This window comes from Callospermophilus lateralis, chromosome 10 (assembly GCF_048772815.1).
Source record: "Callospermophilus lateralis isolate mCalLat2 chromosome 10, mCalLat2.hap1, whole genome shotgun sequence".
NCBI lineage: Eukaryota > Metazoa > Chordata > Mammalia > Rodentia > Sciuridae > Callospermophilus > Callospermophilus lateralis.
The window spans coordinates 5,947,954-5,975,625 of NC_135314.1; positions in this window are offsets into that span (position 1 = coordinate 5,947,954).

The window sequence follows — 27,672 nt, forward strand, 5'->3', positions numbered from 1 at the left end:
CGTTTCTATCCTGCTTCTCCCGCCACCTCTTTCCCTTTAAGATTTCTCATTTCTAACTTCCTGCTTGCCCATTTTTCTCTTGATTAGATTTGCGGAAGTCCATCTATTTTCTCTCTTTCTCATTTCTATGTTTGTTAATTTTTTCGTGTTTCTCGATTGTACCTCACAGAGTTCATCTGCCGTGCTTTTTAAGAAACCAAACTCATATTGCATTGGGTCTGCTCCAAAACATTTGTCTTATTCCACTTTGGTTTCCTTAGAGTCCCTTCCAGTCTCCCCAAACCTGTTTATCTCCCCATCTCGTGTCCTGGCTCACCTCACCGTGTGTGGAGAAGCTGATGCTGACTTTCCAGTAGCTTTATTTCTGGGTTCTGGGTAAGAGCCTGTGGGGGACAGGAAGCCCACTCTGTGGCTCCTCCTTCCCACGCGCAGCACACACAGCATGAGCTGCAGGCGGGTCTTCAGTGGCCGGGAGTCACCTGCACCTTCAGACCCCGGCAGGACTGGGTGGGTTAGACCCGGGCCGCAGCAGCACATTTGCCCTGAACCTTCTCCTGGCCACAGCCTTTTCAGAGAAGCCCTGAGCTTTCTTTCCAGCCTCTTCAGAGTTCCTGTGGAAGCTGAGGTCAGCCAGGACCTCCCAGGAGGGCTCCAGGGAGACCCCACCATCTACAGAATGTCCGTCCAGCGCCCCCCGCCCCAACCCCCAAGTGAGCTCCTCAGCATCTCTCAACACTCAATCCTCCTCAAAGCTTTCTGCTCCCTGGCCAGAGCTGAGTGCTGGTGGGAGTCTCTCTTCCTGGAATGTCCACCCACCCCTCCGTTCTCGGTGCCGTCCATCTTTGCTCTTTCAGCACAAATGTTCTTGGACTGTAGCTTTCTGATCTGATTTTTTGGAGGTGCTGCCTCTACGTACTCCATGAGGGTTGGCACACGGTTTCCTGATCACTTATTCCTCATTTCCCAGTGTGCAGTTTCAGGGGCCAAGACCATGGATTCCTGGTTTGCACAGTAAGTCAGAAGTGCTCACCTTCCTCTGTGCACCCCTCGAGGCTGTTTCCTTCAACATTTCTGAATGTTTTATTCCACTTCCAGTTTTGAGAGTTTTATTCCAATTTCAACTTACCTTTCTCAGGAGAAGCACCTGCCTAGGCGTGATGACGGCCAGCGGGAGACTCCCGGCCTGCCAGCCTCCCGTGGCGGTGCAGCAGCCGAGGACAAGACTCACGGCAGAAGACAGTGAGCAGCAAAGGGGCAGGGAAACTCAGGGACCCCAGGGAGACCCCAGAGCGAGGTCCAACTGTCACTCAATCAGAAACGACAGGGACCAAGGGAAACACCCAACGACCATTAATTCTTCTCCCCACCTGCTGCTCAGTGGCCACGTTTCCAGGGACCAGTATTGGAAAACTGCCAGAATGGCTGTGGAAGACCAATGCATCCGTCACCTCATTTACAAAGACCTCAGTGTCCCCAACACGGCCACTGTCCCACATGCGTACTAGACCCTGGGGGCCTCTGCTCGGTGAGATCTAATCCCCACCCCAAATCCCGTCTCTGACAGATAGGGTTTTCATTTCCTGGAATCTGCTGCACTAGAAGGCTGACCAAGAGAGCTGAGAGGGGAAGTAGGAACAGCAGCCGAGGGAGCCGAAGGCAAGTTCCTGCACCAGGCAGGGTTGTGGACGGTGGAGCCCCGGCACCCACAGCCCCGTCTGGAAGCCTTCACCCGCCCCAGCCTCTGCCCCGGAGAGGGTCTCCCTTTGTACCAAGGAAGGACAGTTTTTTTTTTTTTTTTTTTTTTTAAAAAAAGATCACAATTCCTTTTGGCAGTAACTCTGGGGTTCTTCTTGACTGTCTTCTTCCATAGAAATTTATATTCAAATAAAATGTGTCACCAGAAATCTCTCCCCAAGCTGTCCACATCAGAACTTACCACATCCACTGTTTTTTTGGTTTTTTTTTTTTTTTTTTTTTTTTTTTTCCAGTTTCAGTCTCTGAGTGAAAATACAAGGGTGAGGGGAGACAGGAGGGGAAATTCTGATCACCAACGTGGAAAGCGAGTGGGCACAGCTCCTGGCGGGTGCAGATCCTGGGTGCCTGAGCTAAGAACAGGATTTGTGAAGGGGTGGCTTTTGGTAAACCAATTGACCTGATGAGGCTTTTGAAACAAGGTACAATAATCAGAATTCTATAGGTCCTGTTCTATGACAATGAAGTTACAAGATGATTCATTTGCATATTAGAAGAGATCTCTTTTTTTTCCTTGATAGAACTTACATGTAGCTTTTCAACAAACAGTGCTGGCCCAACTGGACATCGACATACAGAGGAACAAAATTTGGAATCTACCTCACTGCATACACAGAAACAAACTCAAAATGCATCCGTGGCCTAAATGTGAGAACTAAAAATGAAAGATAGATAATGACCACGTGAAATGAGAAATTTGAGAAATGCAAATCAAACCACAGTGAGATGTATTGCACACCCACTGGGAGAACTAGAGGGGAAAAAGGCAGTGGGTCGTGAATGTGGGCAAGCAGTGGAGACACTGGACTCTCGTTCACTGCTGGTGGGAAATTCGACTGAGGTGGCCGCTCTGGAGCACAACAGGGTGACATCACCACGTGACCCGGTGAAGTCCTATGTGGCATCACCACGTGACCTGGTAACCCCAACCCGTGGGTACTGGAAACATGTGGGTGCTCAAGGACTCGCACACAGGTGCTCATAAGAACATTGCTCAGAATCGTAAAGAGTGGAAAAGCCCCGCAGCACAACGGCTGATGAATCGACCCTCAGAAGGCGCCTTCCGTTCACTGTAAAAAGGAATGAGGTCCCAGTACGTGCCAAACGTGGGTGATTCTCGAAAATGGTATGTTAAGTGAAGGACGCTCCCAAGGTACTACAAACTGCATGACTCTGTTTCTGTTGCCAGTCCATACCAGGCAAGCCCACCAGGAAGAGCAGAGGTCAGTGGTGCTAAGGGCCGAGGAGAAGGGTGGGGGGCCACTGCTCATGGGTGACGCAGGTGTTCTACTAACATGAGAGAATCACTGAGGTCGCACGACTCTGTGAGCACCCAGAGAAACACTGACTGAGCACCCCAAAGGGGTAAATGTGGTGCTAAGTGAATCAGACCTCAAGAAAGCTGCTGTTTTAAAAAGTAGTGAATGAAATCATTATTCCAATTTAACCCAACACTGCTCACTTAGCACAGATCATTTGTGGTCTGCTCATTGGGCACACTATAGTCCTGACTTCAGTAAAGAGTCTGCAAATGAAAAAAAGAAAAAAAAAATGGAAATTCTAAATTAGTTTAAAGAAAAACGGCTAAAATAAAGCAGAAGAAAGGGGGGGGTGTGATGTAGGTAAGAGCAAGAATTGATGAGTTAGAAATTTTAAAGACAGTAGGTATCATGAATTCAAGTCTAGTTCATTGAACGAAATTCAACAAAGCAGACAGCCCTGCTTAAGAAGATAAGGGAGAAAACAAAGACAAACAGCAATGGGCCAATGACTGAAACAAAGGAAGTTTTAAAAGCTATGAGAAGTTCATCTCAGATCAAGCGGGAGTAACAAGATCCAGGCTTCCCTGTAAAGTACTCAAAAACTGAACAAGAGAGACCAATGTTTCTAGACACTGGCCAATCAACAGCTTGGTGTTACTATCCTGGCCAGTTTCCTGTTGTTAGAATGAAATGCCTGAGGCCAGGAGCTTTAAAAAGAAAAGAGGTTTATTTAGCTCACAGTTCTGGAGACGGAAAGTCCAAGATCAGGCAGCCCCACTGATCTGTGAGGGGCCCCTTGGCTAGGTCACCACACCGCCTCATTGCAGATGGCGTCATGATGGAAGCCTGCACAGGAGACAGAGACCGCACGGTGAGACAGGAAGCCAAGTGTGCAGAGGAGTCAAGCTCATTTAAAAAAATTTTTTTTTTTTTTAGTTGTTGATAGAGCTCTATTTCATTTATTTATATGTGGTGCTGAGAAGCGAACCCAGTGCCTCACACAGGCCAGGCAAGTGCGCTGCCGCCGAGCCCCAGCCCCAGTCCCCAGGCTCATTCTTGTATATAAATTTACTCTCGAGGGAACTGACCAAGGTGCCAAAGGAGCCGCGTGAATCCCTCCCCAAGGCTGCACCTTAATGACCCACCCACTTCCCCACCTCTCACACCACACTGGGGACCAAGCTTCCAACACCTGAACCTCTGGGTGACAAACTACGACCAGACCACAGCAACTATGATCCCTGTTATGGTCTGGATGTGAGGTGTCCCCCCAAAGCTCACGTGTGAGACAGTGCAGCAGGGTCCAGAGGAGAAATGACTGGGTTGTGGAAGCCTTAACCCAATCGGTGCGTCAGTCCCCTGATGGGATTAACAGGTAGCTGAAGGCAGGTGGCGTGTGGCTGCAGGGGCATTGGGGGCGTGGCTTTGGGGTATATATGAATCTGGTGAGTGGAGACTCTCTTTCTCTCTCGGCTTTCTGATCTTCATGTGATCTGTTTCCCTCCGCCACGCTCTTCCGCCATGATGTCCTGCCTCACCTCAAGCCCCGAGGAATGGAGTCGGCTCGCTATGGACTGAGACCTCTGAAACTGTGAGCCCCGAAGTAAACCCTTCCTCCTCTACAGATGTTCTGGTGGGAAGGCTGGCTAAAACAGCCCCTGATTATGGACAGACAAAGGACAAACTCTGTGGTTGCCAGCTTTCTATCCAGAGGCCTTGCTTAGACCATAGATGTAGAAGTGGCATCTACAAATGGCACAGTGGCCTCAGTGAGTGGAAGGGACAGAAGTCAGAGTCCAGGGAGGCTGGAGCTGTGAGAGGTTGTAGGGCAGAGTTCCGCAGAAGAGGGAGCTACCCAGAGAAACAGCTGTAGACACCTGCATAGGGCATCTGGGAGTATTGAGACTATCAGGCTGCTCTTGTGTGGACTGAACCTCAGTAAAGAGGTGCAAAGAGTGGTCAGAGGGCTGGAAGCTGCCTGAGGACCAGGTCGCAGGGGGATGCACTTGACCCTGACTAGCTGGAGTGCAAAGGCCTCAGGTGCAACCTGCAGCAGTCACCCAGGAGCCCAGGGCAGCCAGGCCGCATTGCTAGGCTGAGCCACTGGTGGAGTGAAGCCTCCACAGACCTTCCCAGAAGAGCTAAAGCAGGGGCCTCGCAGGCAGCGGCCAGGCCTTTGATACCTAACTGCCCTCCAAACCAGAGGTTATGGTACCATCATAACCAGGCCCTAAAACGTCACTTACAGTGTCCTGCCCAAAATTATAAGGCACCCATAGATGTGCCCATAAACTAGGAGAACCAACCATCATTAGAAGAAAATCAGAAATGACAGAGGTGATGGAATTATCAGGCCAGGACGTGATAACAGGTGTTATAATTGTACTTAAGTATTTCAAAGAAAACAAAAACACAGTGAGGAGGGAAATAGAATAAATTCAGAAGAGCTAAATGGAACTTCAAGTGATAGAAAATTCAATAGCTGAATTCAAAAAACATAGTGGAATGAAGAATAGTAGATTAGATACTATTAGAAGAAAAGATCTATGGACTTGTAGGTGTGGCAGTAGAACTAGTCCACAATTAAGCAGACAGAAAAAGACTGGGGGAAAAAAATGGACCCAGCTTCAGTGATTTGTGGCAAATAGAAAGTTCCTGTAACAGAACAGCAGTTGAAATCCCCCCAAAGAGACAGAAGAATACTTAAAAAATAAAGTCTGAAGCGTTTCCAAATTGAAGAAAATTATAGCTAGAGATCTAAGAAGCTCAACAACCCAACATAGCCTGGAAGCTCACACACACACACACACACACACACACACACACATGCACACACAGACACATGCACACACACATGCACAACACATGAAGAAACATCATAATCAAATAGCTATAACGCAGTGATAGAAAAATTGTTAAAAACACAGAGAGAAAATGAACATGTGCAAAGAAGACAGAAGAATGACTGCAGACCTCGAATCACAGAAGACAAAGGAAGACAAAGGGAAGGTAAGTTAGTGGGTGAGCAGACAGAGAATAAGCCCTGTGAACCTACATTCATGGGAAACAATCCTTGGGAATGGAAATAAAATCACTTAAAAAACCGCACAACTGCAGGAATTCATTTCCAGGAAACCTACACTGTGATAAGTTTAAATCAAACCCTTTAAACCACAGGGATGGGAATCCTATGAGCACCTGGCAACTTGGATCTGCACTGAAGAACACAGAGTGCAGAAACTGGAAAATGTATGGGTACATATAAAATTAAAAAAATTTCTTGAAGAGATGCTTGAATATTTAAAGCAAAAAGAATCAAGCATGTTTTTGACTTCAAATTACATGAGAAATAAAATGTATGGTAATACTAGCACAATAAAAGGCAAAAATAGAAGCCTAATATTCTAAGAATTGTGCATCATACATGAAACAACATAAGATTATTCATGTATGAGCTGTGATCCATTAAAGTTGAATGCTATCAACCTTGAGTAACCATTTTTAGAATAATAAAACAGAAGAGAGTTGTATCCAAGAGTATATAGATAAGATAGTAAAAAATTGATACATCTACTCTTAAAGAAAATTGAAATTGAAGGAAAATAAAAACATAGTTACAAACAACAACAAAAAAAGAGTAGATGTCAACCATGTTGGTCATTATGCAACAGATAGTGGTTGATACTCCAGTTAAAAGCATCTTGTAAGATTAGAAGAAAGACAAATCTATGTGATCTATGGGAAATCTACTTTGAATATGACATCAGAGGGTAAAGGTAAAGGATGGAGATGAATGTATTGTGCAAACACTGGCTCAAATAAAGCAGGACTGGCTCTGTTAACATCAGAGAAAACAGCCATCATCACGTGCTATGAACAGAGGCGAAGAAGGACATTTCACACAGACAGATGTCCAGGTCCTCACAAAGCCCTGACTCCTCATGCACACAAGAAATGAAGCAAAAACTAATGGACTCAAGAGAAGAACAGGCAAACCAACAGTTGTGGCTGGGAATGTCTGCAGACCTTTCCATCTAAATGTAGAACAAACAAACAGGAGCTCAATGGCGATTAGAACTGACTTGAATATCACTGTTTACCACGCTGGCCGGCTGACGCAACAGTGTCCACAGTTCACAAGCAGACCCTGGGCTGCGCCAACAACAAGCCTCGACAAATGTAAAAGGATTGAAGTCATATAAAGTTTATGTTATGCCCCACGAGAGAATTTAGCAAGTCAACAACAGAGGGATCTGGAAAAGCCCCAGATATTTGGAAATTAAACAACATACTTATAAATAACCCACGGGTCAAGGAAGATGTCACAAGGATTAACAGTGTTTTGAACCAAACAAGAACAAAAATATAGCATATTAAAATCTGTCGGATACAGCTAAGAAGAGATCTTCATTTCACTTTAAGAGGCTAGAAAATAAAAAAGAAAGCTGATTAAATCCTAAAACAGAAAGGAGATTATATAAAAGTAGACATCAAGAAAATAAAAATAACTGAAAAACAAATCATAATGATAATGTCCCTGATACCTACTGCCAGTTCTTTGGTGTGAAAATCAATGGAATCCATGAACCCCTAACCAGACTTATTAGAGAAAAAGAAGATGTATCTGCTCAGCAACAGTCTGCAGACCTATGGCCCTAAGAAGGCCAGCAAGGAGGCTGTGAGCACCCTCATTCCAATCACTTGGGCAAATGAAACCAATTCCATGTTACACTGTTACTTTGTTTGCATTAGAATGTCTTTGTTCTTAGGAGAGACTTGCAGAAATATGTAAAGTGAAACTTACTTTCAAACTGTTGAGCAAAATGCTCACAATTGTGAATCTAAGTAGCGAATACAAAGATGTTCAGAGGATTCTTGTTTTACTTTTCCTGTAGAGTTGTTCAACCTTATTTGCATGTTCCATAGCCTCGTATTTAGCCAACTGTGGATGAAAATATTCGAGGAAAAATTGTCTTTGGGCTGAATATATCCAGACTTTTTTCTTGTCATTGTTCCTGAATACAGCTACAAATAGTATCTGTATAGCATTTCCATTGTATTAGAGAATATAGATAATCTAGAGATGATTGAAAACATACAAGAGGATGTGCCTGGGTTCTGCACAATCCTGGGCCATTTTATGTAAGGGTCTTAAACATCTTTGGATTTTGGTATCCATGAGGGGTCTTGGAACCAGTACCCTGTGGATGCTGAGGAATGATTGTATCTAAAGATCTCTGTAAAACAAGAGATACGGAGGCCTTCATGCCAGGTGTCATTTGAAATGGGGTTGGTGACAGGACGGACAGTCCTTACCTTCTCACTCGGAGGACAGGCCTGACCGACCCTCTGTCAGGCCCTGGCTTCTTGGTGGTGTTGGTGGCTGTGGAGCTTCCCACAGGCTGAGCAAAGACGGAGGAAGGGCCCAGGTCCCCGGGCGCCAGTCTTGCCATTTCCTAGCAGCCAAGGCCAAGGGCAGATTGAGCATCTTTGTTTAGTGGTCCAGCTGCCAGGAGTCACTTGGAACATGCCTGGAGCAGGCAGCGTGGGGCCTGCTTTGTAAACAGAGGCCTGACCTATTTAACTCTTCCCAGAGGTTGGAAAGAGAAGCCTGACTCAGGGACGTGGAACTGCGGCCTAATTGGATACTAATTACTCACAAGAGCTCTGTTTACCCAAACTTCCCGAAAACGGAGCTGCGCGGGGAATGAGAGCAGCCTAAAGAAGCAAGACCCTGCTAGGAAAATGAGCAGCCCTCAGAGGCCTTTCTTCAGAAATGCTGCTGCTAATTGCACAAGAATAAACAATAAGGAGTTGGTGAATTCCACACTGAGGCGCTGAGAACAGCTTTCCTACGGTTCTGAGGGGCTCTTTGGAAATATTTGGAAATTTCTAGGGATAATTGATGTTCTAAAGCCAAGTTGGATGAAATAAGGAGAATTCCCCAACTTTTGATAAATCTCTGCGATGAGCATCTGTAAAGACAACTATGTGGGTTTCCCGGTTGGTGTACTGTGCCAAGGGAAAGGGCTGGGCTCCTGGGAGTTTGCTGTGGCCTCCGGGCTTGGCTAGTGTCTGGTGTCCAACACCCCTTTTGGTCTCGGTGCAGACGTGAGAGGGCACGAGAGGTGGGAAGAGCGCCCAAACCTCCCGCACCAAGATGAGCCTGGAGGACATCGAGTTGGGGGAACGAAGCCAGGCACAGAAGACAAGTGCCATGTGTTCTTGCCTCAAAGTGGAAACCCAAGAAGTTGATTTCATAGGAATAGAGATCAGAGCCGTGGTCACTAGAGATTAGGGAGGGTGGGAGGAGGGGACGGGGGTCAATGGATGGCAGGTACCAAAATACAGGAACATGGGAGAAGTAGTTCAGTGCTCCTTGGCACACCAGAGTACTACTGTGTACAACAATGTTTTATGCATTTACGTAGGACCAGAACTGGAGTTCGGAAATTCCCAGCACCAAGAAATGATAAATGTGTAAGGATCTAGAAATGCTGATGACCTGGGTTTCATCACCACACATGGTGTACATGTAGCAAACCACCACCCTGTACCCCCTAAATATTTACCATTGTTCTGCAGCGGGAAGTCAACATCACTTTGCAGGGAGTCATCAACCCCCTCTTCTTGTCTCGTGGACTATTGGTTCGGCACAGGGAGCATCTCCATCACTTGAAGCTGTTATAGACACAGGCATAAAACTAGGGTGGGGGAGACAAAATACATGGCTGAGATTTTTTTCAGCTAACAGCATGACCCATAACAAGAGGCGTGGGAAGGCTTTGTGCCTGGGAGACCTGGGCTCTCACCAGCTTTGCTGCCGGCTTGTTGAGGACAAGCGTGGGCTCTGGAGTAGAGCGTTTCTGGCTTGGCAAATGACCTCTTCTTCTCCTTGCCAAGTTGTTGAAGCACTGGGACCTCAGATCCCTTGCTGCAAAATGAGATAAAATGCTGCTCACAGAGATGACAGCAGAGTGGTCCCCAGGCTCCTGGCACCCATGTGTTTTTGCCCCCCTGGGAGCTTCTATGTGACAAAAGGTCATACCTGCAAAGACAGCGATCACTGCACTAGTGCCAAGATTGTGCAACAAAAGCTGCTGTTGCCCAATCTGAAAAGATTTTGCTGGTGATGGAAAAGGAGTCCTCCCAGCTTTAATTTGACCATCTTTGATCCGAAGGACTTCAATTCAGTGAGTCCCCAATGGCACGTACATTGTCACTGCTGAGTGTATGTTCCTTCTGTAAACTGTCCATGGCCACCAGCTGCAACTATTCTTTACCCAGCCTACTCCAGGCACGGCGGGGTTGACCAGAGGTGGCAGCTACTAGCTTTGCCACCACTGTCCTCTGGGAAGACGGCAGGACAAGGTACTCTTGGTCAAGTATCAGAAGGAGGCTCCCCGTGACAGCAGTCTTATCTTCTAAGGGCCTTAGGTGGAACTCTCCAGGGCAAAGTCCAATATAATAGCCTTGATTTCTTTTCATTTCCAGGTGTGACAAATGATTAAGAATGGAACCCCAGGATTCAGAACTTCTCATGAAAATCAGCAAGAGGAAAATAACAATCTGGTTTTAAACTGGGTCTAGTCTTGAGCAGGAGCTTCACAATGGGACACAGAGGAGGTAAGGTCCTGTGGCGCCCCACAGCCTGACGGTAGAGGTGAGTTTTGCAGGAGCACAGCCATGCTCATTCAGCCACATGTGACTGTGACTGCTCTACATCCCCTGTGGATCTGAGAGTGGGGACAAGACCACATGGCCCCCAGAGCCAAGGATATTTACTCTCAAGTCCTTTACAGAGGAATTTGCTGGTCCCTGCAACAGAAGATATCCAGGTGACTGACCCTCACATGAAAAAATGCTCCAATGTGATGAGCCACCGTAAAAAGAAAGGCTGGACCCCAGAAGGACACATTCACCCTCCTTTAAGCTGGCCGGGCAGCAGTCCTGGAGCACCAGTGGCTCCAGTATAAACAGGCCGTTTGCAAACAGCTGGGAGTGTGTGCCGTGGCTCACGCCTGTCTCTATGGCTCACCAGTTCCTGGGTAGATAGACATTCAAGGAAAGTGAGGGTCTCGGGCAGCAGGAGACATGGGGGGAATGACCTTAGCACCTGGGCTTGTAACAGCCCCACACCTGGCATCACCCAGATGTCCACCATCAGGGGAACGGATTAAATAAAATGTGATATGTGCACACGAGCAAACGACAGATAGCAACGAGAAAACAAATCTTTGTTTCTTGCAAGAACATCTCACAGAATTAATGTGGACAAAAGAAAGCGGGCCCTGGAGAGAGCGTAGTGTGCTACAGCTTCCACTGAAGTTCAGTAACATGTAGGAGTTAGCATGGCAGCCAGCTGTAGGACTGCAGGATTAAGTGGACAGGAGGGACTCCAGGGGCCAGCTGGGGGCTTGAATGCTCTGGTTCTTGTTCCAGGAGTCATTGAAAAGTACAGCCGAGATTTGGCCAAGGTATAGTGTTGTGCCTCAGTGAAATCCAAAAATATGTATTTAAAAAGACCCTGCACTTTGTCTTGAACCTTGTGCTGGGAGTGGAAACTAGAGAATCATGTTTAACTAGAATTTGAGCTGTAACACCTTATAAGTGTTGCACTAAAAAGAATTAAATTTCAGAATTTAATTCTGCATTTGTAATACACTGTAGTATAACCGTGGTCTCCCTGGGAACCCTGGCCTGATCTCTGATGGGTGTTTGACAGATGTCCACTGAGGAGACCAGCCATCCCAGCTGCGGCCCCTCCCTGTACCTGACTTCCACATGCGGGTGGCAACTGGTTTTCCTGTTCGCCCAGTGATGGACGTGACAGGAGGAAGCGCTCTCCAGAGTTCAGGAGAAAACCCAAGGGACGAGGTTAGATTTCTTTGTCGACTCACACCTGCCCTTGCAGAGCAACCCCTGGGGGTCACCCCATCACACCTCAGACAGGAAACGCATCCCACACTGTGAGCTACAGGTGCAGGTGGACACAGGGTTGCAGCCCAACAAGAGACATGGATGCAGCTGCCCCGTTGGTCTCCAAGGCAAGCAAGGCAAGGGGGTATATCCCACCAGGTGACTGGACCCTCCTCTGCACTCAGACAGCCCACGAGCCACACTCAATTACATCCTGCCTCACCTGTGCTGGGATCCTGGGTCCAGGGTCCTGGGGGGCTGGAGCCACATCAGAATGTCCTTGGACCTGCCCCCCCATCGTGGCCACCTGTGAGGCTGCTCCCCCCAAGTGCTCCGCTGACCCAGCACACAGATCAGGTGGTCCCACAATGCCTTTTCCAGGGGCTTTGACTTACAGCCACCTCTATGGAGAGGGGGAGAGGGGTGGTAGGGATACAGGATCAGGTGCAGAATCCACATCCCTCCATGGATGCACCCCAGTGAAGACACCTCCCCAGGATGGAGGGGGCAGAGTGCAGCATTCACCTCCCCAGGGGAATGGATCTCCAGCTGTCCTGCACTGTGCTGTGAGAGCAGGGCCCCTGCTGAGCTGCAGAGCAAACCAGAGGCCCTGGTGCCTCCCCCAGCACCTGCAGCCACCCACCTGGCTCAAACAGCAAAGGTGACGCCAGCCTCAAGTTCACAGGACATTCCCCAGAGGCTGCTTCTAAAATAAATACCTACAGGAGGGGCTGGACTGTTCTGTTGGTTTTCTTACTATTGGTGCCTCCTTGACAACGTGGAGAGCAGATCTCAGCCACACGTAAATGTTGCTTTTAATGACAGCTCAGGCTGGGTGGTTCCAGCTTGCAGGTTGGTGTGTGTGTGGCACTGTATGAGTTTCCTATGGCTGCTGTAACAAACAAAGCTCCACAGACTGGGAGTCTCGACACAGCAGAAGTTTGTTCTCTCTCAGTCCTGGATGTGGGAGTTCTGTCTGCAGTCAAGGAGTGGCACACTGGCTCCTCCCGGGAGCTCTCGGGGCCTTTGGGGCTCTCTGGCGCTAGTGGGAGCTGCCCACCCCTGGTGTTCCCTGGCTTGTGGCCACTACACTCTGCACTCCCCTTTTGTCCTCTTGTGCTTCTTCCCTGTGTGTCTTTGCATCTCTGTTTTCTCTCTTTGTAAAGACAACAGTCTTTGAATTTAGGACCCCTCCTAATCCAGTATGACCTCATCCCAACTAATCACACCTGCAAAGATCCTGTTGTCACACTCTGTGGCTCTGGGAAGGACATGGGTTTGGGGAGAGGCTATTAACCCAGCACACGGAGCACCCAGCACTGGTTTGCCCCTCCGTCCCGCCCTTTGCAGTTCTGCAGAGACCCCTGTGACCACATCACGGGACGTGGAGGAGCCTCGGGCCACATGTTCTGGGGAGAAGGCCTGGACCAAGGGAGGAGGGGCTGGGTGCTCTTCCTGGTGACTCCCTCTCCAGTCTCTATGGTCCTCCCTGCCCCCGGGGTCCTGTCCTCCCCCTCGGGCCTGGATGATTCCTGAGCCAACGCCCCCCACACAGGGTCCTGTGGGGGCCAGCACTCTTCCCCTCACCCGATAGCATGGGGTCCAGTGGAGCCACAGCTCTGGGAGGGTGAGGAGGGCTGTGCTTCCAGGAGGGGACACTGGGGGGTGCTGGGAAGGAGCAGGCAGCTCTAGCCCAGGGCACAGGGCCCAGAAGGCTCCAGACCCGCAGCACACAGGTCTCCTGGGGCTGGGCCTCCCTGCAGGACAAGAGGTCTAGCTGGGCTTCGTGTCAGCTGGGGGCAGAGACCTGGAGATTTAGTCATGGCAACTGTGTTCTGGAGGCTGAAGACAGGGCGGGGGCTTTGCTTGGAGCCCCAGCTGGGGATTTCTCACGGGCATTTTCTATCAGGCATTTGGGAGAAGGTCCAGTCTGGGCCTGGGGAGTCAGGTGCCCCAGACAGGTGGCCTTCCACAGACCCTGCTCCCTACGCCCCTGGTCTCCCCAGAGTTAGTGGACAGGGTGGCATTCACCTCCCACCACCTCCCCACACCTGAATGGATGGGTGAGAGCCGCCTCCCTTCCTTACCCTGTTCAGAGAACCTGCTGGTGCTGGGTGGCGGGATGCGCTTCAGCTGGAAGGTTCTGTCTGGTGCTGGGATTAGGTATCCAGGAGGCGCGGGAGTGGAGTTGTCCTTTTGCATCAGTTTTACAATTACTGTGTCCGTTGGTTCATCCTAACTGTGATTCAGACTGGAAATTTCATCCGCAGAGAGAACACGAGGGAATATTCAAGAAAAACCAGCCTCAAATCGGCCATGATTGAAACTGATGGTGGAATCCCAGCTGGGGTGTTGGCGGAGTGCTGGTCAGCTGCTGGGGGTGCCGAGGCAGAGCTCCTGCTGGGCTTGGTGCTCAGGTGGCCTGAGCCAGGGGTCTGTCCCCTGAGGCGCCTCCTGGGGTGCCGACAGCTCCAGGCCCTGGGGGGGCTCCCTCTGGAGCAGCTGCACCTCTTCTCTCCTGGCCCAGCAGAGCCCACGGGAGGGAGGATTCCTCGGGCTCCGGGCTGTCTGGGGCCCTCCAGCCCCTGCCCTCTGGGCCTGACAGTTCGGAGGCCAGGGCTGGGCCTTCGACTCCTTGTCCTGCCATGTTCTGTGGGACAGTTTGGGAGTAGGCGGAAACCACCCCACAGAGAGAAAGCCAGGGCAAACAGGTGGCCTCAGAGGAGAGTCCTAGTGGACCCCGGAACAGGGCGAGTTCCTACTGCTATTGTCCCAGGAGGTGAGAGTCCCCAGCCGACTCCTGAACTGTGAGCTGGAGCCTTGTTGTTCTGATGGCTCTGTGACTCTGCACAGAGCATCCCACCTAAGGGACTCAGCTCACTGGTAGGATTAGCACCAATTATGCCAATAGGATCCTTTCATGAGAAGGTGGCAGAAACGCAGCTCAAATTGGCTTAAGCCTGCAGGGGGCTGACTGTCTTGGGTGATTTATAGACTAGGGTATGGGGCTTCAGGAGCAGGTGGATCAGGGCCTCAGGACTCTGTCCAGTGCTTCCTCTCTGAGAGCTCAGTCCCCTAGCAAGGCAGCCTAGGGACAAATAACTTCCTTCCACCCTTTTAGACTTTTTATTTTTTTTTTAATCAGGGCTACAAATTAAATAGATAAAAGACAGATTTACAAAAGAAAAGAAACACAAATTTATTCTATGACTGTGGAGCCCAGGACGAGAGGATTCTTGGAGCCTATGATTCCAGAAGGGGAACTTGGACCTGCTGGGGTCTCATGCCCCTCCTGGTACTGAGGGCCCGGAGATTGCTCCTGGGCCAAGGAGAGCAGTTCCCAGGAGACAGAACTGCATCACCCACCACAGGACGGTTGAGACCAGCTCCAGGTGAGGGGAGTTCCAGGCTCCTGGTGAGCGTGTGGTGCTCAGCAGAAGCTGGAGGAGGAATAACTGTGATGACAGGAGGAAATAGAAGGGCTTTAAAGACCCCTCACACTCACAGGCACACAGCTGTGAAAGCTGAAAGCGTTACATCAGTAAGGACAGCAGAGGGCTGACAGGTCCCCTGGCCCAGCCCGCCGCACTGCTCTGGATCACGGAGCCGCCTGCCGGGGGGACCTCACAGCCCTTTGCTTTTGGCCTTCAATGCCAATGTTTCCTGGGGAGACCAGAGCGTCTCTCCAGGTCCAGGTAAAGGGCAGCTCTCTGAGCAAGGACGTCCTCTGCCAAGCTGGTCACCAACACCTGCCTCTCAGGAGAACCAGAGGAAGCAGAGTGGCTGGAACCACCTGTGACATCCAGTGCTGTCCCTGTGACCTGAAACTGAGACGGGGTGCCGTGTTTCAGTCCCCTGAACCGGCGGCCCCAGGCTGGGTGTCCCAGAGTCACCAGAGAAGTGGCTGTTTGGGGTCTAAGAGTAAAGATGGTTGGGGAAGCGCATTTGAATTTCCACGGACTTCCAGCTGGCCAGGAGCCTGGTCCTGAGCTATTGAATGGAGGCTGTGGAAGCTGGATTGCGGGATCCTGTGACAGTTCCAATGGTTTGCGGCTCCTCCTACTGTTTTCCACGGTGGCTGTGCCAGTCTGCATTCCCACCGACCGTGAGCAAGGGACTCCTTTCCACACAGCCTCACCAGCACGGTTAGTCTGTTTGCCCTCAGCCAGTCGAACAGGGGTGGGAGGGCACCTCACCGTGGACCGGACTGGCATCTCCCCGATGGTCAGTGACGTTGAGCATCTTCACACTCCCATCCGCCATCCGCGTGTCTTCTCGGGAGAGCTGTCTATTTGGATCTGTTAGATCGAAACAAATAAAAGTGCTTATTAGTCTTGACCGGTGCTAGCCAGAAGAACTTGATTCTGGGCCAGTTCCTGTAACTTCCAACAGCCAGGGTAGACAGCAGTGGGGAAAGCGTCCGCTGGACCTAATAGCCCAGAGCATGTTTATAATGAAAATTTGGGGAAGAAAATTAAATCATCAATTGTTTACAGGGAACTTACATTTGCTGTGGATGTCGTGAGGCTGGAAAAGTCTGGAGGCAGGGGGACGGTGCAGATGTGCGTATTGCTTCTGGATTGGTGGGATCAGTGGTCTGGAAGGTTGGTAGCCCAGCAGGAGGGCTAGCCCCTGGATCTCCCCAGGGGTTGAAGTTCAAGGCTGCAGCTTGCATTCAGGAAGCAGTGCTCCCAGGAGAAGCTGCTTGCTGATGGATGTCCCTTATCTCTTTCTCCACCCCCACAGGCTTTGAGATTAAATTTAGACGTCTCAGAATTCTTCTGCCCATTTTTTAGTTGGGTTATTTAGTTTTTTGCTATTGGCTTGAGTTCCTCGCATGTCCCAGCTATTACCCTCTTGTCAGATGTGTGTTTGCAGATAGGTTCTCCAGCTCCACAGGCTGCCTCTCCACTCTGTTGGCTGTGTACTTTGCTGTGCAGAAGCTTCTTTTTTTTTTTTGTTTTTGTTTTTGGTACCAGGGATTGAACTCAGAGGTGCTTAACCACTGAGCCACATCCCCAGCCCTTTTTATATTTTTTTATTTTTAGACAAGTTCTAAGTTGCTTAGGGCCTCAGTAAGTTGCTGAGGCTGGCTTTGAACCTGTGATCCTCCTGCCTCAGCCTGCTGTGCCCCCGGGATTACAGGCGTGCACCACCACACCCAGCTGTGGGGTGGAAGCTTTTTAGTTCTTCTGAGGGGACAAATGACTTCCTTCCACCTTTTTAGACTTTTTTTTTTTTTTTTTTAAAGCAGGGCTACAAATTAAATAGATAAAAGACAGATTTACACTTTGATTCAAGTGGGTTATGAACTCCCATTTTTACCCCGTATACAGATTGCAGACTCACATCAGTTACACATCCATTGATTTACATATTGCCATACTAGTGTCTGTTGTATTCTGCTGCCTTTCCTAAAAAAAAAAAAAAAAAAAAAAAGACAGATTTACAAAAGAAAAGGAACTCAAATTTATTCTGTGAGTAGAAGCATCACATGAGAGAAAAATGTGTACCCCCAACCTTATGCTCATATATGCTCTTCATGGGGAAGTCAGGAGCGGGAGGGGATCTTGTGCAATTTGCGGGGATCAGGGTGAATGAATTGGAGGAAAGGTGAACGAGCCTGTGGAAGAGTAAGTCTGGTCTGTTTGGTCCTGGCGTCCGCCTCCAGTCTCTTCTGTGAGTCAGTTGATCAGACTTGGTTAAGTCCCAAGGAGGCAATTGTGATAACGGAGTACCCTTGGAGGACAATCTTCAGACAGATAAGACGGGTCAGGGAAAGTTTCTGTGTGTCCACGTGCCCTCTGCCCAAAGTCACCAGCACACAGTGCATGGTGCTTGGGGCGGTATTCCCTGTTCTCTGGTAAGGAGACTTGTCTCTGGCAGCCCTCTTCCGGATGCAGGTATGCTCAAAGCAGATTTCCTTTACACATACAAATTCCTTTTAGAAAAGAACAGATTTTCCGAGCTACTCCTGTGTCTGACTTTCTTAGACTAATCAACTACAGATGTGACAGGTTCATGTGGTATATTTCAGGTTTGTGTGGCATATTCTGCTCACTTCCAGTCATATTTTGGGGAGATGCAGCCTCAAGCCGTGTATTGAGTTGATGCTTGGATGTGGTGTGAGATGAGGGTCCAGCATCATTCTCTCGCTGGGGACAAGCCATGGATTTTTTCAATCCTCAAATATGGGGTATTTTCTATTTATTTGTGTCTCCTTCAATTTCTTTCCTTATTTTTAAGTACTTTTCAATGTACATATCTTTTACCAACTTGGTTACATTTGCACCTAAGTAGATTTTGTTTTGTTTTTTTGAAGTTATTGTAAATAAGAACTGTTTTCTTTCTTTCTTTCTCAGATAGTTTGTTGTTATTTTATAGAAACGCTATCAATCTTTTGCATATTGATTTGGGATCCTGCAACTTCACTGAATTCATTTATTAGTTATGACAGTTCTTGGTGAACATTCAGGAATGTTGTATGAATCATGTTATCTGTAAACAGAGACTCTTTTTGACTTCTTTCTTTCTGATTTGGATGCTTTTTCTTTCTTTCTTTTGCCTAGTTGTTCTGACTAGGACTTCTAGCATGACATTGAATAGAAATGGTAGGAGTGGGCACCGTGAGCTTACTCTTGATCTGAGAAGCTACCAATTTCCCACCGTGGGATGTCATGTTAGTTATGGGACAGTGGCATTGGCCTTTCAGGTGAGGCATGTTCCTTCCATACCTAATTTGTTGAGAGCTTTCACCATGAAAATGTGCTGAACTTCACTAAGTGCTGCTTCTGCATCTGTGGAGATGAGGGTGTGGTTTTTGTCCTTCATTCTGTTAATGTGCTCTGTCACATTTTGATTAATGTGCATTGAACCATCCTTGTATTCCAGGGCTAAATCCCCTTCGTTAGCCTTTAATCTGGGGAGCTTGACCTCACACTGAAAGGTCGTGGGGACTGGCAGCAAACGGTCAGTGACTGAGGGAGGATCTAGCCCCAAAATAGATCTAAAAATCAGACAGAGATTTCTCACTGAAGAAGGGTCTTCTCTCCTGAGAGATCATAGGGACACCAAGAAGGCCTGCCAACGTCTCTCCCGTGCCCTTCCCATCTGCTGCCACACCTCAGCCACCCATGGTCCCTCCCTCCTTGGAACCCCTCTCCCTGAGCTGGGCCCTAGCAGGCCCACGTGAGATACTCAACTGACGAGACCCAAGTAGAAACAACCCAGAGAGACGAGCTCACGTCCAGCCACCTCCATCTCTCAGAGGAACCTAGAGCCCAAACCTTTCCCACGGGATCCAGGGTCAGTCCCTGTCAAGGCTGGGGTCAGGAAGAGTCTCTGCATCTCCTCACCAGCGCTGGCCTGCGCTGGGCTTGTTCACCAAGGGGCAGTTGAGTTGGAGGAAGGGAGAAGCAGAGGAGCAGCAGCCTTCGCATCCGTAGGGACCCTTCCTTGGCTGAGTGCAGAGGTCTTCGGAACACTGCCTAGGTGTGGAGGGTGGCCGGGGTTCCCTACGGGGGGTAACTCTGTGAAGATAAAAGCTAGTGACCTGCAACTAAGTCCTGCCCCATGAGCCAAGGCCATTTCCAGCCTGTGGCCATCAGCCACTGCACGTGGGAATGGCCCAGGGTCAGGGCAGCCAGTGCTGAGGGAGGGGAGCAGGCTTCGAGGGGCTGGTGGAGCAGCCCTGGCACTGGGTGCCACACCATTGTGGCCTGGAGCACTGGGGAGCCTGGGACAGTGTGCTCTGAGGACAGGTTTCTCCACTCTGCCCAGGCTGGGCTGGCCACAGGAAGAGAAGTCAACACTTCTGGTGACAAAATCCAGAACACCTTCCTTCTAAGTGGTGCCCCTGCCTCCTAAAGACTCCAGTCCTGTCTGCTTTTCTGTCAGTCATCCCACCTCTGCGGACCCGCCCACTGGCCCATGGACACAGGCTACAGCTATAGCCAAGGCCCTGCAGGGTCTGCAGGGCTATGTGGGTACAGGAAGCCCCCTGGGGTTCCACAGGGAAAGACCAATGGACACACAGGGACCGGGCCTCCTTCCAGGGCCCTCGTGGACACTGGGGAGGTTTGTGGCTGGTCTAGGGGGGAGAGGTGCCCCCCACACCTGCTGGGATGTCAGCACGTTAATAACATGTGCCAGCCAGGATGGCAGTGTGAATGTGCTTCAACACTGAATGGTGAGCTTACAAGTGATTCCAGGGTAAGTTTGATGTTCTATATATTTTACCAAAATAAAAAATTTCAAGAGATTCCAAGAATCTGAGCAATCAAGAGATTATGTTAAATATTGTTAATGCAATATTTTAAAAAATCAAAATGAGAGTAATAAAATCCATGTGAACAAAATTGCCAAACTTTAAATAAAGGAAATACTAGTTCTGAATGTTCCCTTTGCCCCAGGCTCCACTGTGGCAGGGCCTGGTGCTGACAGTTATGCTTCTTTACGGACTTCGGTGCTTGTCACAAGATTTCTTGTTTGTGACAACCCCACAAGGAAGAATTATTATTTATTATATCATCACTATTGTTTTCATCGTTCATCATTATGACTCCAGGGGTCATTATTCATTAAACAGGTAAACTGAGGCCCCTGGGAGGCTAAGCCAGCTGCGCAATGTGCAGCCTGTGCCCTCGGCCCCTGCCAGCAGCACAGGACACCTGAGAGGAGGCCTTGGCTCAGAACCGGAGAAGACTCACATCAGCATCTTCTGAGGAAAACCGCTGAGCAGGGAGAGCGCTGCTGAGCTGATTTCAATCAGGCAGCTTCAGCCCCGCGAGGCGTGCGCGGGCTGGCGGAGCCAGGGCTTCTCCCTCCGAGGTTCTTGCTTAACCTCTTTCCTTATTCGTTGTTCCTTTAACGATGTGATTCTTTGGACTGTAATCTGTCCTAATAAACACTGTAATTATAAGTTTCCCTGACCGTGTGTGCTGACCGCCAGTGCTCTCCCTGGCCCCGGGGAAACCGGACTGAAGAGGCATCTGGTCAGGGAACCTCTGCTGTCCAGGGGCCTTTGGTCAAGTTGAGCTCCGGTAAGCTGGACCTTGTCCTCCTGTTCCAAGTGCAGTGCCACAAGAGGCCCAGTGCCTGGCACAGAGAAGGTGCTTAATTAATTCTTGATGGATGAAGAAATGAATGAGAGAAAAAAAAAAAAGCCTAACTAGCATAGAACCTGTAAAAGGGTATATGCCATCTTTCTGTCCTTTTCCCCTGCCCCTGGGGTAGTGGTGGGAGTTAGCTGAGAGCTTTTATGATTGAAATGAGAAAGCAGGTAGATCCCGTGCAGTTTTGTGAGCTACCTGTAGGAGATACAGACACACACAGGGATAGTTGAGGTGGCCACAGGAGAATGTACACCTATCATCTAAGGCCAAAGGAGATAGAAACATACATTTGTCATCAAATACTTAGGCCTCTGCTGAGCAGTAACCTGATATGTCCACTAAGACAAGTGGCCAGCTGAGCTGCCAGCCGTCCTGCTCATGGGACGAATGAGCTCATCCCTGAGCATGTGAGTTGGCTTGCGGTTTGAAGCCACGACTTTATCTTCAGGCTCTTCTTTCCAAATAGCTTTGCTCCTTGGCAAGCTGTTTCTGCGTCCGGCAGAGCGGGGGTCCACGGCTGGCTTCCAGGGCAGCCTCGGCTGGGTCCTCATGCCCCTCTGAAAGAGTGTGCTAAGACGGGGACCCTGTGTGTTGGCAGTGGTGCTGGGAGGGCAGCTGAGGAAAGGGGGCCTTGTGCATAAGTCCCCCGCGGGCTCTGCCCTGTGCTCTGCCCTCTTCTTGAGCCCTGGGCCCAGGACACTAACTGCCCAGAGCCCTCCCACCCTCGCAGACCGAGCTGCTTGGGTCCTTGCCTTTCCATCATGGCCAGGAATGCCCAGCCTTCATCTTTCCCAGCCCCTCCCTATTCCAGGTCTGGTCTCAGCCTAGGTGACAATTGGGGGGTGGGGGAGGCAGGGCCTCAAGACCTGATAAATCCAAATCTGCTTAGTAACAAGATCTCCCAGTGATTCATAGACGTTCTGGAGTTTGAGAAGCATTGAGGGTGACTCCTGATATTCGGTGCTCAGTTCAGGGGCCACCTCCTCCAGAGGACCTGTCTGGATCCTCCCACCCGTCTCCAGCTGGCTGCAGGAACAGCCCCAGGAAGTGAGCCCCTCATGCCAGGGCACGCCCAGCTCTGCAGTCTTCCTGGTCTGGCGGCTGCACAGGCTGCACACTTGTGCTGGAGGAGCATGGCTCTCCTCGGAATCCCCAGCGAGGAGTCCAGCGACGGTCCAGCATGTGGGCTCCCTCCGGTTGCCAGAGCACCTCACCTGGGAACACCCGCCCTGCCCTGGAGCCTCGCTTCAACCTGCCCCTTTGGTGAGAGCACCCGAGAGGTGGGGCTACCTGGTCAAGAGCCTCAGGTGTGATGGGACCGCATGGAGGCCCAGGAGACACAGGCCCCCAGGTCCATCTTCAGAGGACAGGCTTTCTGGGCTGGGTCCGTGACAACCTGGCTTTTCTCAGGGTTTCCCTGCAGATTGTGTTAGGTTTGCTTCAAGAAGTGACAAACGACATAGAGGGTTATTAGAAAATGTCTGAGTGTCCTTTGCTCCTCTTTCCCATCCCCCAAACCATCCAGGCAACCCACTTCTCCATTCCCATCATGGCCACTCAATGGCCAGACCCGCCCCCCCCCATCGTCCTGTTTCTCTTCCTGCATGCTTTGCATGGCCCGAAGAGCCCCAGAGCCACATATCCCTCCGTGTCCCCTTCCCTTCCCCCAGCCCCACCTCTCAGGGCTGGACACCTCCCCTGGGTGGTCACCCTGTGGTCCAGGCCACTCCCGGCCCTGGGCCTGCTCCCCCTCCGCCCGCCTTCCCTCCTTCTCCTCTGGCCCCAGAGGCTGGGCTCCTGGGTCTCGCAGGCCAGAAACTTGGTACCTGGAGTGCTCTGTCCTCTCCTGCCCAGGCCAGCTGCTTCTTGCCTTTAGACCTCAGGTTATGTGTCACCCCCATTGTCCCATCACCCCACAGGAAGTGTCTGCAGTCACACGTGGCCTTGCTCTGTGGATTTATCCCCTACACTGACCTTGCCCTCAGGAGCACGCCAGCTCTGGCCCTCAGGCCTCCTCGGGCTGCTCTCTCCAGTGCTGCACCCCAGGCCCCGAGGACCCCACTGAAGGCCTCGGGAAGCGCAGTGGACTCTTGGCAATAAATGGAGGTGGACAGATGCAGTAACACCCTCGGCCAGGTGAGGCCACGTGTGCCGGGTTCTCTCCGGATTCCTGCAGCTTTTGCCGGCCGCCTGTCGGTAGGCTACTCCACTCCCCTGGCCTGCACTGCACGGTCCTCTGACTGGCGGCTGCCGGGGCTCCAGCAGTAAGTGGGAGGACAGGAGGAGAGAACCCGGGACCGCTTTCCCCATCCTTGGCAACTGCTCACTGGGGTCAGATAACGGAGATCCTCCTCCCCCTGGGGGCCTAGGGGTGGGACAGCCTCCCCATTGCTCCTGTGTGGGCGCCTCTCCATCCTGCCCCCCGGGAAGCTGACCTCATCACGTGTCTGCGCCTGCGTCACCTGGGATGGAGTGCTTCCTCGGGGACCCTGTCCTGCCGTGGGCGCCTCTCCTGCTGGGTTATGTAATTTCTGTATATTTGGATACATACAAATTTTACACACTTTTTTCTTTTCATTTATTTGCTTAATTTTTAAAAAATATCTGAAAAATTTCAACTTTATTTTAAAATAAATAATGTACCAACGTAACAATAAGGGAGTTTATCCACATCATGGTGGTGCGTATGTGCACGTGTGTGTGTGTTTGCAATCAGAGGAGAAGATCTTTGTGACTCCATAAACGTAACAAGCACTAAACACAAAACATTATCTTAATCAAAACTACTCTAGTTAAGAAAATATACAGAACAATAATAAATAGTTGCAAAGTGTTGACACATTAAAATTAATCTATGAATTTAGGATTAAACTAATAAAAAATTATGTAGTTTTGATGATGTTTTATTTAAGTTTTTTTTTGTAATGGTTTTAAAAACAAAACTCAAGGAAACATTAAGTCACTTGGGTAGACTAATAAAAAGAGCTGAGAGCATTCAGAAATGGTGTTCACTATTTTCAATGTCTCTTTTGATCTCAATGTTAGATGCTGGCATAAGAAGTAGTGGTGATTTCACTTAAATCCAAATACAAAACAAAAGGTTCAGTGTTGGGGAAATATTTTAGTGAGAATTATAAAAAGGCGACTGTATTTTAAAATAGAACCGTAAAATTATAATGCTTTCTCAAGTATCAATAAGAGCAAACTGCAGCACCCACTAAGTAACATAGCTAAACCAGACGGATAAACCAAAATCACTCTGAAGGGCGCCCAGACAGATGCCCGGTGAGGACCAGGCAAGCCTGCAGGAGGCTCGGGGTGCACCGGAAGCCTCCCGGCCTGCTTTGCCTCACTGGGGGTCCCGCCTCCCCCTTCCTTTCGGGCTCCCTCCGCTTCTCTCCCACAGATTCATGGTCAGGAGCCTGTGGACCTCCTGCAGAGGAGCCTTCCCTCCCGCTGTGGGCAGTTCCCCTGACCTTCTCCTGCTGCGTCTTCTTAGCACGTGTCCTGGGATGGTCTCCTGGAGACTCAGGGAGGCTCCATTCCCCGTGGTTTTCCAGGAAGTCTATGGGGAAGAGCTGCTCAGGTGTATCAAGGGCTGACAGATGGAGCGTCTGTGACCACGCAGGCCTGGCCCCACCCGAGGCTCCTTGGCTCGTGTCCTGCGTCACCTTTCCTGGTGGCCTTTCTACGGCTCCCTGGTGGGCAGAATGCCTGTCCTTAGCCATCCTCCTCTTCCTATAGGACACGGCCTCCTCACTGTGGAGACCCTCATGACAGGAAACCAGCAGCTCCCAGGGACACCCAGGTCCCCAGGGTGTGTCCCATGCTGTCAGCAGCAGAGCAGTCAGGGCTGCATCTGGATGGAGGAGAGGCATTTTGGGGTGGCAGCTGGCGGCAGAGGTTGGAAGGCCCCCCAGCCCTGAATGCTTGGGCTGAGCAGGTGGGTGTGTGTGCACTGGGACACCTGCACGTCTTGGTCCCCAGTGCAGGGCTGCCTCGGGGGCGTCAGCACACCTGTGCACCTGGGCTGCTTCCTGGCACCCAGCATGTGGATGCCCTGCTGCTTCCTGTTGTGGTGTCCCGTGATGTGCACTGTCCAGGAGAAACGCCACAGCTGGGGAGCCAGCTGAGATTCCCGCTGGGGGCCTCTGTCCTCCGGAATTCCTTCCCTGGAAAGCGGCTCCCAGCAGGCAAGGCCTGGCTTTCAATCATCTGCAGATTCCCAGTGGCTGACGTTCCACAGCTGCTTGTCAACGCACCTGGGAGGGATGGGAAAGGAAAGAGTCACGCAGCTGCAGGAGCCGCCATTGGGGTCTGCTCCACAGCTGGGGAGGACAGACGCCCAGGGCCCTGCAGACTTGATCCAAAACCCTCTAATTGCCGAGGACCTGAGAATCACAGACACGGTGTTGGTTTCTTAGGGTGATGAAGGAGTCGCCTCAGCCTGAGAGTGGGATGGAGCAGGGCACCCACAGCCCTCCCGGTCATCACCAGAGATGGAGAGGAGAGGCAGCTCCAGTACCTAGGGGACATTGAGACCCAGCCGAGGAGGCAGCCCTGGCTCCAGACCACAGAGGCCCCCCACCACCCCAAGCCACGGTCTGCACCTCGGGCCCCGAAAAGCAGGAGCCACTGATGAGTCAGGACCAGTCCCTACAGTTTCACTATGGGGTTGTCACTTTCCAAGCCTCCGTTTCCACCTGTGCAAAGTGGGTGTAGTAGCGCCGACTCCCCGGGTGACGCAGAGCTGTGAGTGGACGACGGATGGAAGCGAACTTTGAAAACGGAGCCCTGTTTTGCAATGATTAATTATATGCCCACTTGGTGATCTTCCATCATGGCAGAGGCGGACCTTACCAGCAAAGGGGTTGGGGGGCATTTCTCAGCTTGGCTTCACGTGGAGATGGCTCACACCATTCCTTTGCCTGAAAGCTCACTTTTATTCACCATTTATCATCTCCTCCCCCCCACGCTGTCCTCCAGCCCACCCAGCCTCTCTGGGGCCACAGATACTCATGACTCCCCATTTCTGAGCCCAGGCCACAGAAGCCACACATGCGTGCTGAGCTGCTGCATTGGTTGCAACAGCAAGAAGCCAGAGATTCAGAGACAGATGATAGGAGTGAGGTGTGGTGACCCCAGGCTGCTGTGCCACTTACTCAGAGCACAAGGAACAAATACCCTGTCAATTCCAGTTGCCAAGATGTCATCACACCAGCTATGACCAAAAATGGTCTTTCCCCTAACGTTAGATTTCAAGCAGAACTAACATGCTTGAAGCCCGCCCGAGAGTTACAAAACAATTACAAAATAAGGGGTTTCCCCACAGCGCTTCGGGTCTCACCCTTCTGCTTTGCTCCTACAGAAAGACAGATTAACATCTGGCCCAGATTATGAGATCCTTGCATCTGTTCAAACTCAGTGAGCCGCCGCCAGCGCTGAGCACCAGGACTGTGCGTTCTTTCGGGGGGAGGTGATGCTTAATGGAACATGAACCACGGGCTGGCCCTCCGTTGTGTGGAAGGAGGGACTGGAAGCTTGGGGGAGGCCCTGGGGAGCGTTGGTAATCACTTAAACCAAACTGTGACGTAGTCTGTTTTCTGCAGCCTCAAGATAACGCGCAGACTGGGCCATGCATGGAGAAAAGGAGGCCGTGTCTCACAGCGCTGGAGGCTGGGAAGGCCAAGGGTCCAGGGTCAGCGTCTGGCAAGGGCCTCTTGGCTGCATCACAACAGCACGGAAGGCAAGTGACCTGTGCCCGATGGAGAGAAGAAAGTGGCCCCAGCTCACCCCTCTTTTCAAGAGCCGGATCCTTGATGAAGAGCCCACTCCTGTGGGAGCCGCAGGGCTCCACTCGGGAGGCCCGAGAGCCCCGTGACCTCATCACCCCTGAAAGGCCCCGCCTCCTAGTCACAGTGGGAATGAAATTTCGACTCGAGGTCAGAGGGGCATTCACACCACAGCACGGGGCATGGTTACCGCGGTGGGAGACCCACACCAGGAAACGGAAGGCCAGGCCTTGGGTGGTGCCTAGGTGCTGGTTCTATTGCTGACCCTGGGGTCAGGTCACCTCTTGTGCAAATGGAGACGTGGCTGTCAGGAGCCCTGCTGTCTCTGCAGATCCCTGGCTGAGCACACCTTGCCTGGAGTCACTGGTCAGTGCCTTCCTGGTGCTCCCCCCAGGGCTACCAACGGCACGCCACCTCTACCCATGATGGTGATCCATCCACAGCCACCCAATGACCCCACTTCATGAGGGGAAACTGAGGCAGAGAGGGAGCAGGTCTCATGCCCCAGGTCACAGGCCATACATGACAGAGCTGGTGAGAGCCAGCCCCAAGTAGCTCCAAAGCTCAAGGACACCTACTGCCAACTGGCTCCGTGTTTGCCAAGAAGAGATGAGACAACTTTCTACCCCAGCCCCACACCCGCTGCCCATGCTGCCCCCTCCGTCCCCCTGTGCCCTGTGCCTTACACACCTCACTGAGCAGCTCCATCAGACTCTGAATCATCATCTGCCGTGAGCGTCCAACACCCAGAGGCCCTCAGCCCTGCCGGAACATGGGAAGAGCCGGCATGTGATGTGGGCCCAAAGGCAATTGAGCTTCACTCCTTCCCCACGT